This window comes from Haliotis rubra, unplaced genomic scaffold, assembly GCF_003918875.1.
Source record: "Haliotis rubra isolate DU_JTF1 unplaced genomic scaffold, ASM391887v1 Scf1484, whole genome shotgun sequence".
In the NCBI taxonomy this organism is placed as follows: Eukaryota; Metazoa; Mollusca; class Gastropoda; order Lepetellida; family Haliotidae; genus Haliotis; species Haliotis rubra.
This window is the reverse complement of record NW_025765430.1, coordinates 2357-22234: the sequence shown is the minus strand read 5'-3', so window position 1 is coordinate 22234 and position 19878 is coordinate 2357. Positions and strand designations below refer to the sequence as shown.

General features: G+C 39.0%; 1 long non-coding RNA gene across 3 annotated transcripts; it reads right to left on the bottom strand.

Moving 5' to 3' along the window:
* Positions 1 to 315: 315 nt before the first annotated feature.
* LOC124269881 lies at positions 316 to 19462 on the bottom strand. 3 transcript variants are annotated; one of them, XR_006896632.1, is made up of 4 exons: positions 19383 to 19455; positions 13854 to 13981; positions 1308 to 1615; positions 316 to 397 (listed from the first exon to the last, which is right to left on the bottom strand). It is a non-coding gene; the product is annotated as an uncharacterized LOC124269881 (long non-coding RNA). The 3 variants fall into 3 exon arrangements; XR_006896631.1 differs by lacking the exon at positions 13854 to 13981 and having other exon boundaries at positions 19383 to 19462; XR_006896630.1 differs by lacking the exons at positions 13854 to 13981; positions 19383 to 19455 and adding an exon at positions 13563 to 13639.
* Between the last annotated feature and the right edge of the window lie 416 nt (positions 19463 to 19878).

Sequence of the window (19878 nt, the reverse complement as noted above, 5' to 3'; positions counted from 1 at the left end):
GTATAACGACAGTCTGTAAGTAAATACTTGTGATGTGTTACAAACAACGCTGTCAAGCAAGTCGAAATGAGCACAACCATTTAACTGCCTCTTACAGAATGCATAGGATGAAGTTCTGATTCATTCAATATGGACGGTTTCACAGTTTCTCATGGGTCTGCCTCTATGACTAGTAATAGCATGCCGAGGCACATATTCTACCTGAGTCCCATCTGGGTATTTTGATTGTTTTAACATTTATTTGTCAAGAATTTTCATTGAAAGTTTGCAAGTGTGTAATCAAGGCTTGGCTTGGTCTGCTGTTAACTCACCATCTCCGACCGTCCTGGAACTGTCTGTCCAGTGGAAATATTCACGTACTTCGAGTTGGAAACAATGATAGCGGAGGCAGAACCACCTGGCAACAAATCCATGCTAATGTTCAACAACCAGCTTCATTGATACAATATAAAGAGAGCTGCAGTTGTTTTATTAGTATTTGAGTGTATGCTTCAAACTGGACCACGTTAATGTCAGTCTCTTCCTGTAAGTCACTGGTGCAAATCAATAACCAAGAGCAGCAAGATGCCATGTAAAGTCTGCTCATTGATCAGGCCAAATGTCTCTGTATAAATGTCTCTGACACCACCAATGAATACCCACTGTTTTATGTTCCATTCAGTTTGCAGAATGTGTTAACCTTATATGACAAGTTAAACAAAGATTTATATATGTGCCCTTTAAATATTGTACGATTACTGACTGTTTGATACCAAGCAACGTGTTAAGTCATAGTGGGCTCCATTTTGCATTTACTAATTATTGGGATTTGCAATAAGTCTGTGTTCCATATCATGAAATCTGGAATATTTGTAGGCTCTTACGAAGGTTTCTTCGAACTGGAGTGAGTTACGTTTCACGCCGCACTCAGCAATATTCTATCTATATGACGGTGGTCTGTAAATAATCGAGCCTGGACCAGACAATCCAGTGATTAACAGCATGAGCATCGATCGACGTAATTGGAATACAATGGCATGTGTCAACCAAGTCAGCGAGTCTGACCACCCGATCCCGTTAGTAGCCTCATACGACAAGCATGTTTTCTGAAGATCAATTCTAACCCGGATTTTCACGGGTGTTCTTCGAAAGTACATGGAATAGCCTCTCATTTGTTATACACACCAAGGTTCTCTAAAGCATGTGTCGTAAAGTCTATAGTACAACTGTCAAATATATATAGCAATGCAATGAATGATTAATGGAGTACACAGTGCTTGTAAGACCTATGTGACGCTAAGGTAGAGTGAAGAAAACTGCACACGTACCACGCCCTGGATTGGACACGAAAGGCTGACTCCTTTGGCGTGGCAATGGCCGAATGATCTTCAGAGAAACGTCCACGATCAGTCAGCCTGGCAATGGCCGAGTGGTTTCCAGGATCCTCCTCGTGTAGATCTGAACCGCCATGGACCGTAGGATCTTCCTCGCCTGAACCACCCAGGGCTTCCCTGTCCGGGTCTGAACTGGCCATGACCTACAGGTTGTCAATATTCCCTGCCCGAGTTGTCCTCAATGATGGTAGGTGTCTCCGCGTGGATGACAAATATACAATCTTCACGGGAATCGCACAATCCTGCAAAATAATCACCACCGCTACTACAGAACGCCATACGATATATACCATTAATAAAGTAGGGGATATTGGATTTACGAGATTGATAAAATTCAAATGATGAAGCCAAAGAGGAGACGGATGATGAAGAGAAATTAAGGGAAAATGTGACAATTTATTTTATTCCTTTGGAAATGTTTCATCTGTATGGATATACATTACGTTTTCCCATATGCATTGGCATTGGCTAGTAGTATGCTCGCAAAATGGAATACCCCTAGTTGCTTTAATGGTATATATGCATGTATAGATGATATATGGAACATATATGTGTGCCTGTTTGTTGGAATTGACCCTTGTGAAATCATAATGGATACCAATTTTGTCTTCCAACATGAGTTTGACATAAAGATCTGTCTTTCAAACCATTAAGAACCATCTACATACTAAGTCGTGAGTTGTCAGATGGCATACTTTACACAGTCACTGATAGAGAGGAGATGAACATTTAGGCTCATGAATGGCTCAAGATAGTCAAGAAAATCGTTCCTTCACTTTTTTGTGGTGTTGTTATTGACTAACGCCACACTCTGCAATTTTCAAGCTATATGGCGGCAGTAGGTAAATAAGTGAGACTGGACCAGACACTCCAGTAATTGACACCCTGAGCATCGATCTACGCAATACGGATACGAAGACATCCATGAACCAAGTCTGAGAGAATGATCACCCGAACCCATTAGTCGCCTCTTAAACAGGTTGCATAGACTCCCATTGACATCGGGCTACACAAGCAGAATGCAAAACCAAAAGAAAGTATCAAACATTCATGTGAGTGAGTTAATATGTAACGTCACATCGGCAATACCTCAGCCATATCGTGACAAAAACAATTTATACTGTAAAAAGTGAAAACATTTGGAGTATTAAAAGATGTCGACGATTGACATTAAAAACGCTAGAGAATCAATGGTGGGAATATAAACTAGCGAGCAAAGTTAATCAAACATCATAAGATTCAGAGAATGAGCCAACATGACGCTTGCTCACAAGCTGCTTGATCATGTCTTGCTTGGCTGTGTTGAATATTCCATGACAAGGGATAACTATTTTAAATCACGAACTATGAAGGATCTTTTTTTCTAACATTAGTTCTCATTTAATTATTGCATTTTTAAAAGAATTAGATTTGTTAAATGATTTGTAGATAGATAAATATTTTATGATTGGAAGTTTGAATTAGTAACTCAGATTGTTAGTGGCTGTATCCTCGAAGGAGGTTAAAGTACTGTACAATTATTGTCCTCCTGGGAGGGTACGTAAGTCCCAAAACATTCATAGTAAATTTAAACTTTCCACTTTTTTAATCGTAGCATATGTGTATTTTTAATTTATGGCTAGATGTGTCTCAATTGCTGACAACTGAAGGGATGGTGTAAATCAAGCTATGGTCCATGCAGGAACCAAATGTACTGTAAGTCACCATGGACTCTAGTATGGTGATCTACCTTCAGTTGGCACCCGTGAAGAGCCACCTCCTCGTGGTGGGTGCTGGGTAACGCTAAGCCCTCATCAACCCCCGTTGTGGACCCGGGGGTATATTTGGTCCACCAACCCGTTTGCCGTGGGTTGCGCCCCTGTGTCGGGGAGGACGGGAGGCTGGTGGTTGAGGGCACTGGGAGCCTGGAACCGTGTTCCTTTTGCCCAACATACCACTTCGCCCCTTACTTCACCTAGACGGGTGGTAGAACTGGCCCGGTTCTATCAATCGGCTGGTCACGCCAAGGCCTGTGCATGGTAAATATATTATTTGCACATATTCTTATTTTGGGGCTTTGGATAGTTTGATCCTCAATATACAAATTATTCTTATGTTACATAGCCTAGAGTCCTATGCCAGAAGGCGGTGGCTCATGGGCCAATCTGGTGATGTTGACCTCTGAATTCTATGTGTCTTTAGATTATTGTTATGGGCCGAACCAGCTTGACAACTGATCTATTAGACAAATATAGCTATTCGTGTCATATTTGCTGGAGTATGACACCCCTGTATCCCTGGTGTTAGCATCCTGGAGATCCGGTGCGAATCGACCCTGTCCTTGTTGACACTCTATGGTGGGTGGGCAGCAGGGGTGTTGAATCATTTCCTTTCATCATGGCACTATTACATTCTGGTTCATCTCGTAGTGAGAAGAAAAGGCGTTTTGAGGATTTAGGATCCTTCAAGTGGAAACATTATTCCAAACAATGATTCTTAGACTGATTTTTTACCGATCAAGCTTAATCCATTCGCTATTTCAAAGGCTGTATCTGGGATTTGTGGTGAGGTTAACAACGTCGCCCGACTCCGTATTGGTTCACTTCTTGTGGAGTGTGCACGGAGGCAGCAATCTCTAAATTTGTTATCGATCAAAACATTTGCAAATGTTGAGGTTGCTGTGTCGGTGCACAAGACACTGAACTCTTGTCGAGGCATTGTTCGTGAGAGGGCTCGTTGCCTGTCTGACTTCACTGCAGGAAATCACTGCGGAGTTGAAGGAACAGGCGATAACAGCAGTCAAACGCTTCACAATAAAGAAAGATGGTATCGCTGTAAATACAAACACGTATCTCAGGACATTTGCTTGTTCAACCGTTCCAGCATCAATGAAAGCGGGTTATTTCAATATCGGAGTGGAGGTGTATGTCCCCAATCCACTCCGATGCTAAAGTCCGTTTGAGTCAGAAACGGACCGATGAATTGCAAATTTTATCATTGTACAAAATTGCCACAGAAATATAAATAGTACACATGTTTATCATTTACTAATACCCACCAACTTTCTTATATTTGAACATTTTCCGGACTCCACCAATAAAGTTGTTTAAGAAACTATCATCATTGAAAACGCAAAAGTTGTTATCTGTCTCGGCGGGGTGAAACCGCAGAAACGGAACAGCCACTATCTCGTCGTGCACGGGATACACATGCCTGATGAAAAACTAAGTTGAATGCTGACGTGAAACAGTTGATGATTAAAGTGTACGATTTTTTCCGTGCTGAAGCCGAAAGGGGCAAACCATTTTATGCCATTAATAAATTCCGTAAGCGGGCAGCAAAAGCTTAAGGAGTATCAGCAAGGGTACTGACAAATGTTCTGGAACACAAACATTGTGAGGGTGATGCGAAGCAGGTAGGGGTCGTGTCAAAATCACACAAATTAAAACATTTGGACAACTTTCAAAAGAACCGTCTAAGGCAGTCTATCAACAAGCTCTATTCTGAAAACAAATACATGTCGCTGAAATTTTTTTAAAAGCATTTGAGGCAAGAACACAACCTCAGAGTATCAAAGTACACGCTCTGGCGACTCTTACACTCTTTCGGGTATCGTTATAAGAAAATTTCGGGGGAGAATTGGTCAGTACTCTGTGAACGCCCTGATATCGTTCGCTTGAGAAATAATTTTCTCAGGGTTATAAAGAAGAAGCGCGAGGAAGGGTTCGAGCCTTGTACTTGGACGAGACCTGGGTCAATGCCTCGCACACTGCCAGCAGTCAGTGGGTACCCGATGGGGGTGATAAGGGGTCATGTAGAAAGCTGCCTCTACGGAAAGGAGAGAGACTAATCATTCTCCATGCTGGTTGCTCCAGCAAAGGCTTTCACCCAGGCTGCGACTTGGTATTCAGGGCAAATGCCACAGATAACAGAGACTACCATTCCGAGATGAATGGTGCGGTTTTCCTCGATTGGGTTAAAAACAAGTTGGTACCAGCTCTACCAGAGAAGTCTTTTATCGTAATGGACAATGCCCCATACCACAGCGTGCAGGACCCCGACAGTAAAGCCCCGACATCGAACAGTCGAAAAGGTGATATGATATCATGGCTCGACAAATTTCAGATCGCACGGTCTTCAAAGGCAACAAAGCCTCAGCTATGTGAGATCATCAAAACCCACAAAGGTGAACCTTTCTACAAAGTTGAAAGTTACATAAAAAGTAAGGGTCACGATATTCTGCGACTTCCTCCCTATCACTGTGACCTTAACCCCATTGAAATGATATGGGGTATTGTCAAAGGAGATGCTGCCAGATCAAACACAAGTTTTAGATTATGTGATGTAGAGGTTTTGGTTAAGGAATCCCTTAACAAAATCATGACTGAAACTTGGCAAAACTGTGTCAACAAGGTAGCTAACGTCATTGAACAAGGTTACTGGTCTCGGGATGGCTTACAACAGGCAACTGTGGCACCGCTTGTCATCCCTTTAAGTCGTGACTATGACACTACGACGGACGAGGAACCGATAGGTCTCCCGGAATAGATTTTGAGATGTCCCCCGCCATGACTGGCTGTTCCGTTTCTGCGGTTTCACCCCGACGCGACAGATAACAACTTTTGCGTTTCAATGATGATAGTTTCTTAAACAACTTTATTGGTGGAGTCCGGAAAATGTTCAAATATAAGAAAGCTGTTGGGTATTAGTAAATGATAAACATGTGTACTATTTTTATTTCTGTGGCAATTTTGTACAATGATAAAATTTGCAATTCATCGGTCCGTTTCTGACTCAAACGGACTGTACAAATGTCAACGATTCGGCAATGGTTCCAACTCATGTCGAAACTCTGTGGTTTGTTATCGATGTGGTGACAACCACGAGAGCTCTGCCTGCAAGAAAGACTTCAGATGCTGTAATAGCGATGGCACCAATGCCGCATCATCAAAATCTTGCCCTGTATGGCAACAAGAATCTAACATCATGAAATTGAAATGCCATAATAACATATCTTACTTGGAGGCAAAGACGCTATTTACAACACAGTCAACAACTCCATCGATGATAACTTATTCTGCTGCAGTGCCTCGATCTATGACAACATCATCTGTATCTTGTCAAACCGACTTGGATCAAGACTGAAAAACCTGTTGCTTCAGCCGCTCCACCAAAATCCCCAGTCACCCAGTCAACGTCTGCATCTCAGACAGAGAGTCAGCCTGAGATACACTCACAAATGTTTATTAAGCAGCCAGTTCCTATTCACTCAACAAAAGGAAAGCACAAAGGCAAAAACTGAATAGAAAAGAATCAATCACCATCCCTTCATCTCCAGAGGTTCCTTTACAGAATTCATTTGAATCTCTTGACATGGAGGTTACTCTGTCCTCCCAGGACAGGCGGAAGAATAGTTCCTCCTCACATTCACGTGAAAGATCGCCCATTGAGGCCCCATGACACAGTTGTGACATATACTGCAGTGGAATTGTAGAGGACTGAAAATAATTTCAGTGAAATGCAATTGCTGATACAGGACTTCCAGCCAGCAGCGTTATGTCTCCAAGAGACATATTTAAAAACTACTGATACCTTTACTTTGAGACAGTACAACGATTATCATTCTTTCTCTCCTCCGGGAGATTGAGCAACTGGAGGCGCTTCTATTTTGTCTTTCAGTGGCATTTAGAAGTTGTACATTGATGTCGAAGATATTTTTTTTGGATTAAATAAATTAAATAAATAAATTAATAGATAATTAAATAAATACATTAAAAAGAAGTTTAATCCATAAAAAATATCTTGGGCTTCTATTTTGGTTCACAAGAACGTTATACACAGCCCTGTCACTCTAAATACGAATCTTCAAACTGTTGCTGTTCGCCTGACTCTACACATTGCTTTGATATTGTGCAGTTTGTATATTCCTCCATCTTCCGATATTCGACAATCAGATCTTCAAAATCTATATGATCAGCTTCCCAAACCATGTATTATCATGGGTGATCTGGACGGACACAACCCGCTTTGGGGTAGTGTTCATACTAATAATAAAGGGAAAAATCCTCGAGGAATTTATTTCAGGTAATAATTCATGTATATTTTACAACGAGTCATCGATCTATTTACATCCAGCTTCGGGAACATATTCTTCCCAGGATTTGTCACTCGCCGAATCCACCTTATTTAATGAATTTGAATGGATGGTCCATGATGACTTATGTGGGAGTGATCATTTCCCCACCATTCTCAAAACAATCAATCCTGTTGATGATCCTCCATTATCAAGAAGGAACTTCGCCAGGGCTGATTGGTCATTATATGAGACTATGTGTGTTGAACGCTTAAATCATGATCGTTTTATGGACAGTGAAGATCCTATACAGTCTTTTTCGGATATACTAAATGACATCGCTGACAGAACAATTCCACAGTCCTCTGCAATTCCACATATTCGTAAACCATGGTTTAATAACGAATGTAAACAGGCCAGGAAGTGCAGACAAAAAGCCGAAAAATACTTTCCACGACATCCTACAGTTCATAATTAGACAAAGTTAAAATGTTAAATGCTAAGGCTCGACGCGCATTTAAACATTATAAGCGTCAGTCTTGGCAAAACTATGTTTCCAAAATAAATTCGCGCACACCAATTTCAAAGGTGTGGAACACGATAGAAAGAATTAAGGGCAAAGGTTCCAAATCTACCGTTCATCATTTAAAGGATGGTGATAATTTTTTACTGATAAGGCTGACATTGCCAATAAGCTTGGTGAAACTCTCGCCAAACATTCGTCTTCATCCAATTATGTCACTGAGTTTCAGAAATACCAGAAACAACAGGAGAAGAAAAGAATTAATTTTAACTCAAATAATGGAGAAGACTACAACGAATTATTTTCACTACATGAGCTACGTACTGCCCTTGATCAAGCTGATGATACAGCAACAGGGGCTGATAATATACACTATCAGCTCTTGAAACATTTACCTGCATCATGTTTGGAAACACTTTTGAATATTTTTGACACAATATGAACTTCAGGGAATTTCCCGAATTCGTGGTGTAATGCCTTTGTTGTCCCCATTCCAAAACCTGGCCGGGATCATACTGATCAATCTAATTACAGACCAATCTCTCTAACGGGTTGTGTCTGTAAAACCATGGAACGAATGGTAAACAGAAGATTAACTTGGTATCTTGAAACCAATAACCTTATTACAAATATTCAATGTGGTTTCAGGAAAATCGTAGAACCATTGATCATTTGGTACGTTTAGAATCCTTTGTTAAAAATGCTATAATAAATAAACAACATGCAGTATAGATATTCTTTGATCTCGAGAAAGCGTACGATACCACCTGGAAGCATGGCATTTTAAAGGATTTACATGATTTTGGTTTGAGGGGTCGTTTACCTCTTTTTATATCACAGTTATCACAAGTCCGAGTGGGTTCAACCCTGTCTGACCATTACAATCAGGATCCGGGTGTCCCACAAAGCATTTTTTTGTCTGCCACTTTATTTAGCATTAAGATCAGCAGTTTATCGGAGGTTTTAAACGATTCAGTCGATGTATCACTTTTTGTGAAGGATTTTAATTTTTCTTGTCGCGGTAAGAATATGCCTACTATTGAACGGCAACTGCTGTTGTGTTTAAACAAAATAAATAAATGGTGTTTTGAAAACGGCTTTAAATTTGCTAAGTACAAAACTCATTGTCTTCACCTTTTTGGAAAATATAAGCCTCATAAGGACCCAGAGGGTACGTAAGTCCCAAAGCATTCAATGTAAATTTAAATCTACTGTTATTTTTAATCGTAGAATATATGTTCTTTTAATTTTAATTTGTGGCTTGAATATCCAAAATTAGCTAATAGCTGGTACTGTAAGGGATGGTATGGTGATCTAACAGTTAGTGGCATCAGCTAGGGTCCATGCAGGAAGCAAAGGTACTGTAAGTCCCCATGGTCCCTGGTATGGTGATCTAACAGTTAGTGGCAATCTATAGCACGTTTTTATATTGTATTGTCATCTATAGTTAAACTGCTTTAGATGTATTCACTAGTTTTAATTAATTCGTCTCTGTGATAGTCCAGTTATTTGACTGTCCTTCGCAGACAGCTTTGTATAATTTACTATTACTTACTATGTATACCAATTAATTGTTCTCGTCACGATATGGCTGTAATATTGCCGATGTGATGATAAATTTTAACTCACTCACTCACTCACATTCAGTTGTTGGCGATCTATAGCCTGTTTACATATTACGTATTGTCCAAATAATGCTATTAGTTTTAAATGCTAGTTTTAAATTTGAAGTGTGATGGTCTAGTTGTTTTACTGTCCTTTGACGACAGGTTTTATAATACATACATATTATTTATAAATGTCCGATTTGTTCTCTTCACGATATGGCTGAAATATTGCCGATGTGACGTTAAATATTAACTCACTCACTCACTCCAGTGTGTGGATTTTTTGAGGGTTTTTGTTTTGTTTTTTATGTGAATAACACTGATTTGCTATTTCATGTGTTTGTAATATGTGGGTCAGAATAGGCTACAAATCGTCAACGCTTGATCAGTAAACCATAGTGGTTCCAACACACATGCTTATGATGTGGTCATATTCTTAAGTGGCCTCCAATTTGGACAGAAACTCTCCTACAGTACCCATTTTACACTAAACTTCTCCTCTATACACCAATGAAACTCTCCTTCAGTACCCAGTTTACACTAAACTATTCCTCAGTACACACTTCACATGAAGCTCTCCTTCAGTACCCAGTTTACACTAAACCTGTCCTCAGTACCCACCTCACATGAAACTCTCCTTCAGTTCCCTTTTTTACACTAAATTATTCCTCAGTACCCACCTGACATGAGAAGCAGTATGCACTTTCGACGTTTTGATAAAACATATCTCTTACTCCATGACTTTCGCAAGTCATTTTCATAGTCCACACCTTCGTCTATCAATTCACAGACTTGTCTTACCTTCGTGTAAAATAGTTTAATTTCATTTGTCAATGACATTTTAACAAGTTTCCGTGTCAGGAGGGTGACAACTAGAAGAAATATTACCAGCTGCCACGGTATACTCTTTTAGTACCCACTTTACTCAACCATACGACAAGATTTAATACCACTTTTTTAAACTTTGGATTAAAAAAACCAAGATATCATCGGAGATGAACGAGGGCCGGCCCATGGGCGAGCGAGTTTAAAGTTTGAGTTTTCGAAAAAATATTTTTCTTTTTTTCATCCTTAGCATATATTCATAACAACTGCATGTTTAATTTGGTCGAATCCCTTGTCAGAAAGTGCCCACAGTGCAGAGACCTTTCTCGACTTTTGTGAGATAGTGCAGAGGCTTGTGTAATTCCGTGGAAATTTCAAGTTAATTTTTGGTACCAATACTAATTATAATCAATATTGTGTATGGATTCAGGAAAAACATGGTTCCATTTTTTCTGTTTGCTATCCTTTTGTGCAATCCATTTCGACTAATGACCATCCAAGACCAGGAAGACTGTGCGTCATCACACTAGCCCAAGATCACTACATCCGGGTAAACCATCTACGTGACTAACATCGTTCCGCCCGGGACACAGCACAAGAACGGTTTGGAACCCGGAGAATGTCTCACCAGAAAATCAGGAACCGTCTCCGAGAGCTAGGTATGCGTGCCAGACGCCCAAAAGTTGCCCCCTGTCTGACACGATTACATCAACGTCCGCGGTGCAGCCATGGAACCTTGGAAACTGGAGGCACATTCGGTTCAGTGATGAATCGCGGTATCCCCTCAAGCAACGTGACGAAAGACAACGTGTCAACAGACCACGCAATGAACATTTTGCATCCAACTGCATCAGGTAAGTGGACAGATTTCGTGGAGATGGTGTGATGATGTGGGGAGCCATCTCATACACCGGGCAGGTCGGAATTGGTGCTCGTCCAAGGCAATCTTATATCGACCAGGTTCTTGTCGACCGCCAAAGGGAACTGTACCAGCAGGACAACGCCAGACCTCACACAGCACGTGCTACAGTGGACTACCTGGACAATAACACATTAATGTCTCCGTCGTCAACGTCGTCATCCGCCATTGAGGCTTTAGCAGTAACTATTGTTCAACATGCTGCAGGTGGAATGGAGAAGGATTCCACACGAAACATCCAGCAACTGATTCAGTCTGTGTCAAGAAGATGTCGTGCAGTTCTAGCAGTAAGGGGTGGTCATACAAGGTAGTAACGTCAACGTCACCTCGTGGACAGCAGTAAAAGCTATGATAACTACCACTCTTGTAAAATGCACATGAGATACCAATGTATTGCTCTACATCATTTCAATGCCATACCGTTTATTTTCGTTGATATTTTGCTTATGCGTTTCTTTTTTGAAGAGTGTACTTTCATCACCATCTAATTGTTTTGTCCTAGGGACATACCCAATAGATCCAGAAAGGTTCATTGCAATCCATCTAGTGGTTTTTGGGTAAAGATACTAACACATAAATACACTTACACAAACAGGGTTGAATGCATACCCTCTGCAACAAACCTTCGGTTTTGGCAGAAGCAATTATCATCATATTGATTATTATGCATACATATATTATTGAGATTCATGATATATAATGGTAGTTGTAAAACACACATCGCAAGGTACATTTTGATATACCACATGCCTATGTTGTAACTGTTTTATATAAACATGTTTTTCTCACATTGGTATAGCTCGATTATGGGTACCGATGTTCAGTAACCCAAGAATGACACTTATAATCATCAGAAAAAATGAAACCATGTTTTTTCTGAATCCATACGCAATACTGATTACAATTATCAGTGGTTACAGCAATTAACATGTACTTCCCACGGAAAGCATTTTTGCTACATAAGCCCCTGCACTAAGAACGTAAACTTCAGAATTATCAGGCGATATAAAGGCCTAAAATAAACATATCGAGAAGCAGTATGTACTTTTGACGTTTTGATAAAATATATCTCTTACTTCATGACTTTCGAAAGCCGTTTTCATAGCCAACACCTTCGTCTATCAATTCACAGACTTGTCTTACCTTCGTGTAAAATACTTTAATTTCATTGGTCAATGACGCTTGAACAAGTTTGCGTGTCACCCCTCCCAGGATGGTGACAACTGGAAAAAATATTACCCGTTGCCACGGTAACCGCCAATCTATCAGCCGAGAAGCTGTATCGCTAACAATCGTATGACTTCATAATATGACGCATGCAGTGCATGGAGTTCGAAAATCGTTCGATTAGCTGTTTTTGAGTTCACTATGTACATATTTGTTCTACCGACTTTTACTGCCTTTTGAAAACAGTTTTAAACATTGCATCGTTTGCCCATTCAACTTAAATATAATTAACCATTTTTATAGCAGTTTTACGCTTGTCAGAATATGTTTCACTGACTTTAAAAATCCAGTCGAGAGACAGACGCCATTTTGTTTACATGTACTTTGCCCTTCAAAGGTTTGATGTAACATAGTTGGTTGCGAGCTTATCGATCTTCAAAATATAAAGATTTTAGTGTACATTTAACATGGCGGTAAGATAACTACGCTGTAAACTTCTCCCTGGTGTAATACGGTCTGATGTACGCCTTTCTGTAGCAGTGTTATCCCTCGCCCACCGCCTCGGATGACACTGTTATAAAAAGGCGTACATCAGACCGTATTACCCGAGGGACAGGATACAACTTATAGAATCCATGAGATCAAAGTGATTATTACTCGCCCGTGGAAGATTCTGCAGTGTAATACTTTACGGCAATATCACACTAAAGTAATACCGCTAGACGTATGACGACATAATAGTTTACGGTTATGACGTCACAATGCTAATACCTCTGTCACAATGGTATTAGACCTAGCTTGACTCGCGGAAAGCTGAGAGTCATCACACTGTAAGTAGTTTCTATCATGTTTTGTTGGAGAGTAAAAAACAGAATACTAAACTAGCTTCCGTGAAATACAATTGTTATGAAACTCGTGAAAGATTTAGTATCAAACTCGATTTCGCTCTTTTGATACCAAATCATTAACTCGTTTAATAAAAATGGTATTAAATGGAAGGTTGTTTAGTATCTTCTATATATCAAATAATGGATTACAGTGTGTTACAGATATGTAACAATACACCAACATTTCACAAAAACAAGAACCATCTTACCTTCACTGCTCTCTGTCGGGTTCGGCTGGGTTGTGATATCGAGGACAGAATGATCACCTGACGTAATTAATATACAACCTTACTGTGACAAGCAAAGGGGCCTGATCAAGGTTGTTATAAATCTATACAATCGTTTATGACAACATAAACGAGTGTGTTTCTGTGTTTAAGTGTGTTTAAGTGTACACAGATTGGTAGATTTGTTTCCACCGCCCCCTAACGATTACGACTCACTGGAACGTATGTGCTGAAGATTTCATCATGTTTTGAATTATTACCATTTGCCCTCACCTCACTTGGGCCTCTTTGTTCACAGGAAACTCGAGCTTCTACTTTGACATTCGCTCGAGTTAACACACTTTGTATAGGTTTAACACAGGGCACGGTGACATCACCTCCGTCACCACCTCCCATCTACCCTGCAAGAAAATCGTTCCCACTATCAATGAAAGTTATTTACGAAGTGATTTCAAATATGAATATACAATGCTATTTAGAAAGTGGTCAAATGTATCTCATGTTACATTTGGGATTATACTTTCTCAGTAAAGTGCAGATTCTAACTCTTTTGTTGGCTTGAGTCCCACTCAGGAACCCACGCCCTATGGTTAGGACACAATCCAACGAACGTACTAGACTATGAGATAGAGATAGATAATCTTTATTTCCTCCGAAGTCGAACATACAGCAGGTTGTAACATAGGTTATATATATGTATTCACAGGTTACAGAGTGTGATAATCAAAATTAGAATAGGTATTTTAGTTGATATAGCCTGGGTTTTACAGACTTTGCGATTAGTTTTATTAATTTAAACCACATTTCTTGTTCAAGCTCTTGGGCATATACATTTGGTAGACGGAGCATAAATGAGACAAATAGGTCTTCATCATTCGAAAAACTGACAAAATTGACAACATCTAGCATGTCCACTAGTGACTCAAAGCATTTCTACTACTTTGTATGAGAGTACAGTGTAGAAATACATGTTTTATAATATCATATGCAACTATGCCACATTCACACTCAAGAGACTGAATGCTAAGTGTGCTGATACGTAGAAGAGCAGCAATATTGTTGAAACATTCTGGCAAATTATAACATGTAGACCACAGTCTGTGAACACTTTTAGGACATCTTATAGTCTGCTATTTTCAAGGTTAAGTCTCAACCTCGTTACAGAAGCAACACATGACTCCTCAGCTTTAAGTATTCTTTTTTATTCACTTTACTTGGTTACAGTTGAACAAAATATATAGGTGGAGTAAAATGTTAAAAATTGCATAATAAAAAGCAGACAGTACAATGTATTTCGTATTGGGAATATCAAGATAAAACAATCGAAATGCTACATAAGTAATACAGAGAATGTGATTTCTAATTTCTGATTACAGGACTGCATCTAGGGCATTTCATTTTCTGTAAAAATGTTTCATATTGTTGTTTTCAAATGACAAATTTCTCAATCTCATGAACCTCCTTTAATAATGTTCTGTAGATTGTGAAACTAGGTTTGTGTCCATTAATATTCATAACGAAAATGTGGCGCTTTGACGATAATATCAGGTGGTTGAGTAAATAGTTACCACTGAACCACATAATGTACATAGGTCATTATCTATCAGTTTCATTTTCAGTAGTTCTCGTTTAGTGTAAATGGCTCTGCAAAAACTAGTGGATTGTCTACATTGTGAAAATATGATTTTCCAATTTATCAAATCATTTAGTTCCCCTTGTTTGAGTGGCATTTAGTTCCCCTTTCCATTTCAGACACACATTCGGAATGTTATAATCAGATATGAAATTATCACAGAATATCCTATAGCCTTTACTAGGTTTAATCAAATATTTCCAAGGAGAACACGTGGATAACTTCGGTATATCCAAATAGTTTTTTGTTCGTGTAACTTCTTTCCACCGTTTGGGTATACTAAGGAGAACACGATTTAAAACAAGTACAGTACCCTCCATGCCAAAATTTCCTTTGAGTTCCGCAAATGTTAGAAAATCGTGGTCTTTACAAATATCTTTGATATGGACTACTCCACATTTAATTCAGTTATGAATGATCAAGCTTGGCTGGTTACACTGGTGAGTTATACATACTGGTTGCATGAGTACATCATTAATATCGTTATTGTTACACACATATTTTTAAAAATATCTATGGTAGGCATCAAGAGAGTAATTCCAAAATGGATTTTTAACTTTATAGTTTTTTGTAATGTTGGCTTCTAGGAGAAGAAGTTCTTACAGTTTGAAATATATCTCTTCAAGCATGAAAGTTTTAAAGAGTCGATAAAGGTTTTACATCGACCATTCTTAGACCACCGTCTTCTTACATTCGCACTAAATTAATTCGTTTTATTTTGTCAATTTTATCATTCCATATAAATTTGAAGAATAATCTGTTCAAATCAGTAATAAATGTTTTCGGGGGATTAGGGAGAGATGAGAAGATGTGGACAATCGTGGATAAAGCTAAACTTTTTACGACGGTTATTTTCCCTATCAACGTAAAATCACGTCTTTTCCAATTCTTTTGACTTTTCTTCTGTTGTTATCTCTGATAATTATTCCTAGTATTTCTGCAATAAGATTAATATGGAGAGATGGGATCACCCTGTCTACATCCCCTTTCGTTGTCGAAAAACGTTGACAAGTGAACATTCTGTATCATACACGAGGATGCTTTAGAAATGAATATGTTAACCCATTTTTGAATGTTACTTCCAAAACCAAACTTATCTTGGACCATCTTAATGAATGTTTTTGACACGGTGTCGAAAGCTTTTTCAAAGTCAATTAAGATAAGTAAACCTTTTTATGTTTTGCCTTTTAGTTTCAAACATAATATCATAGAGAAGTCTAGTATTTTCCGTAATGCATCTTCCTGGAATGAATTCCGTTTGATTTTCGTTTATGAGAACATTCAATGTTTGTTAAACCCTGTTTGTGATACAAGTACTTATAACTTTATATAATGCGTTTAGGGGGGATATAGGTCGCCAATTCTTCAGAAATCTTCTATCTTTACCTGGTTTAGGGATACGTGTAATTACTTCTCTATTCATTGTCATAGTCATATAGAATTCTTGTTGAATGTTTCTTTTATATATCGGTGAATCCAAATGTTCAGATTTTTCCAGAATACACTGGTATTCTTTCTTTCACTAGTACAGACCACTCAGCCTTCGTTAGGAAGGAAGATTGGTTTACATAGTTGTACACATGCATATCTAGGTCATACATTGTTACAAGATTGAGCATGTGGAAGATTGGCGATGACTTGCTATATCGCTCTTTCTCCAGTGATGAAGTCTGTCTGTGCTGACAAAGTCTATGCACAAGCACTTTCTTAAATACAAATTCAGTATCGCTGTTACATAGTTTACCGCAACAAAGTGGGTGAAGGCCATGGTTCTTATTGGCATTAAGGAGTATCCTAAGCCTTTCACATACAAACTGCGTAAATTCTATAATTCTACTGGATGAACAGATTTGGAGGCCAGGAAATTTTACATGTGTATTAAAAGGTATTAAAGGGTATTTCAGTCTCATCAATGTATATTATAGGATGGACATTTCTTTTTTGTGTCTCCAAATACAAGAAATAAACTCTTTGCTGCAGTAAAACACAAGTGCCATGTGTGCGCATTCTTATGTACAACATCAAGCACACTTTGAAGTCCACCTGGGCATGCACTTAACAAAGACAAGTCGTCGGCTAACAGCACCCCTGGTGTTTTACCCCATGGTAAACATATGCCATGCCCAGAGTCAACGATACTGTGAAGAAAGGCGTTTATATATAGAGTGAAGAACCAAGCTGATAAGACACGACCCTGACCTACCCACTGTTTTACATCAAATACATTAGAAATAGTGCCATCAGTGCTAACACATGATTTCATTGATGTGTACATAGTGTATATAAGTCGCCACAGTTTACATCGAATCCCGAAATTGTAAAGCTTATAGAAAAGTCCATTCAACCAAACTCTGTCAAACGCTTTCTCATTATCAAGGAAGGCACAATAAACAGGTGAATTTCTTTCGACATAGTAGGCCATTCTTTAAGTTAGAGTAAGCTCCGCACACTTTCTAAATCCAAACTGGAGAGGGTGGGGCAAATCTCATTCAGCTTTGTTCATGTTTCAATTCTTTAGAGCAGTAATCTTTCAAAACGTTTTGACAGAACAGGTGTAAGAATGATACTTCTATAATTACATGGATCATGCTTGCTTTTACCATTTCCTTTGTGAATTGGTGAAATATTACCAACACTAAATGCATTTAGTACATACTCAAACGATACAATGGCGTTAAATAGTGATACAATATGGTCAATAACAGACCGACCAGCATACTTTACATGCTCGTTTGAAATATTATCTGGGCCTTGAGATTTGTTGTTTTTAAGACGTTTTACTCTATCAAGTACCTCATCTTTAGTAAACGGGGAGAGAATGACTGAATGATTGTCGTCATTTACAGAGTTATATACAACATCTTCTACAAACTTATCAACGTGCTCTGTAAATCCAGTATCAAAGCATTCTGGACCCTGAGGTACAGACAAGTCTCTGAAGCACCTGGCAGAGAGATTACATTCACCTTCCTGCTTGTTACAGGAGTCACTGTTATAAGTTAGAGACTGTGTTTGCTCTCTTTTACGTTTTAACTTTTTTGTTACTCTAAAGTTTTCTTAGATGTCTACCTCCGCTGCTTGGTAAATTTCATCCAATGTTTCATTTCTGTAACGTTGCTTAGCTGAACGGTGGCCTCTTCAAAATGCACGTTTAGCTTGTTTATATTCAATAAAATATGTGTCATCTGAGCTGTGGCTTTTGCCGTTAGAAATCCAATTTTTGCGTCAATTACGCATATGGTCATGATGTTCTTTAAGTTCATACTTCCTCCAGTATGGCTTTAATTGTGCTTGGAATTCTGAAGTAGGAATTGCAAGTATAGTTGCAGCATGTAGACATTCTGTGATATAACTATTGTGACACTCGATGTATTCATCAGGAGGTGAAAAACGGGAAATATCAAACTGTACATTTCTAAAGTAGCTACGTTGTAAACCTCTCCCTCGGGAAATACGATCTGATGTACGCCTGATTATTGAAGATGCTGCAGTGTAATATTTTTACGGCAATGTTACACTAGTGTAATACCGCTAGACATATGACGTCATAATGGTTTACAGTTATGACGTCACAGTGCTAATGTTGACTCGCGGAAAGCTCAGAGTCAACACACTGTAGGTAGTTTCTATCAATTTATGTTGGAGAGTAATAAACAGAACACTAAACCGCTTCCGTGAAATACTATTTTTATTTAACTCGTGAAAGATTTAGTATTAAACTCGCTTTCGCTCGTTTCATACCAAATCATATATACTAATTTAATAAAAATGGTATTGCGCGGATTCCAGCTATATGGCGGCGGTCTGTAAATAATCGAGTCTGGACCAGACAATCCAGTGATCAACATCATGAGCATCGATCTACCTATTTGGGAACCGATGACAACCAAGTCAGCGAGCCTGACCATCCGATCCCGTTAGTCGCCATTTACGACAAGCATGGGTTACTGAATATCAGCTTTAACCAAGATCTTCACGGGTTAGGTGCCTTAGTATCTCCTGTATATCGCATAATGGATTACAATGTGTTACGGCTGTCTATGTTGTTATCATTTCTAGATCTATGCATATTGTATGTGTATTCCACTTGGAGCGTTTCATCTTATCACGAACACAGATATGTATGTAACAACACACCAATATGTTCAACAGAGCAAGAACCATTTTACCTACACTGCTCTCTGTCGGGTGCGTCTGGGTTGTGATATCGAGGACAGACTGATCACCTGATGTAATATACATCCTTATAGTGACAAGCAAAGGGGCCTGATCAAGGTTGTTATAAATCTAAACAATCGTTTATGACAACATAAACGAGTGTGTTTCTGTGTTTAAGTGTGGTGGATTCGTAAACATTGTTTCGTACATCCCCTACTGATGACAACACACTTGGAAGTATGTGCTGAAGATTTCATCATGCTTTGATGAAATTACCATTTGCCACTACCTCATTTGGGCCTCTTAGTATACTGCAAATTTGAGAGCGGCTTCAACTTTGATTCGCCCTAGTTAACACACTTTGTATAGGTTTAACGCAGGGCACGGTGACATTACTTCAGTCACTGTCTCTACTGCTAGAAAACTCGTTCCCACAGTCAATGAAATATTTTTCCGAAGTGATTTCAAATATGAATATACAATGCCATTTAGAATCTGGTCAAATGT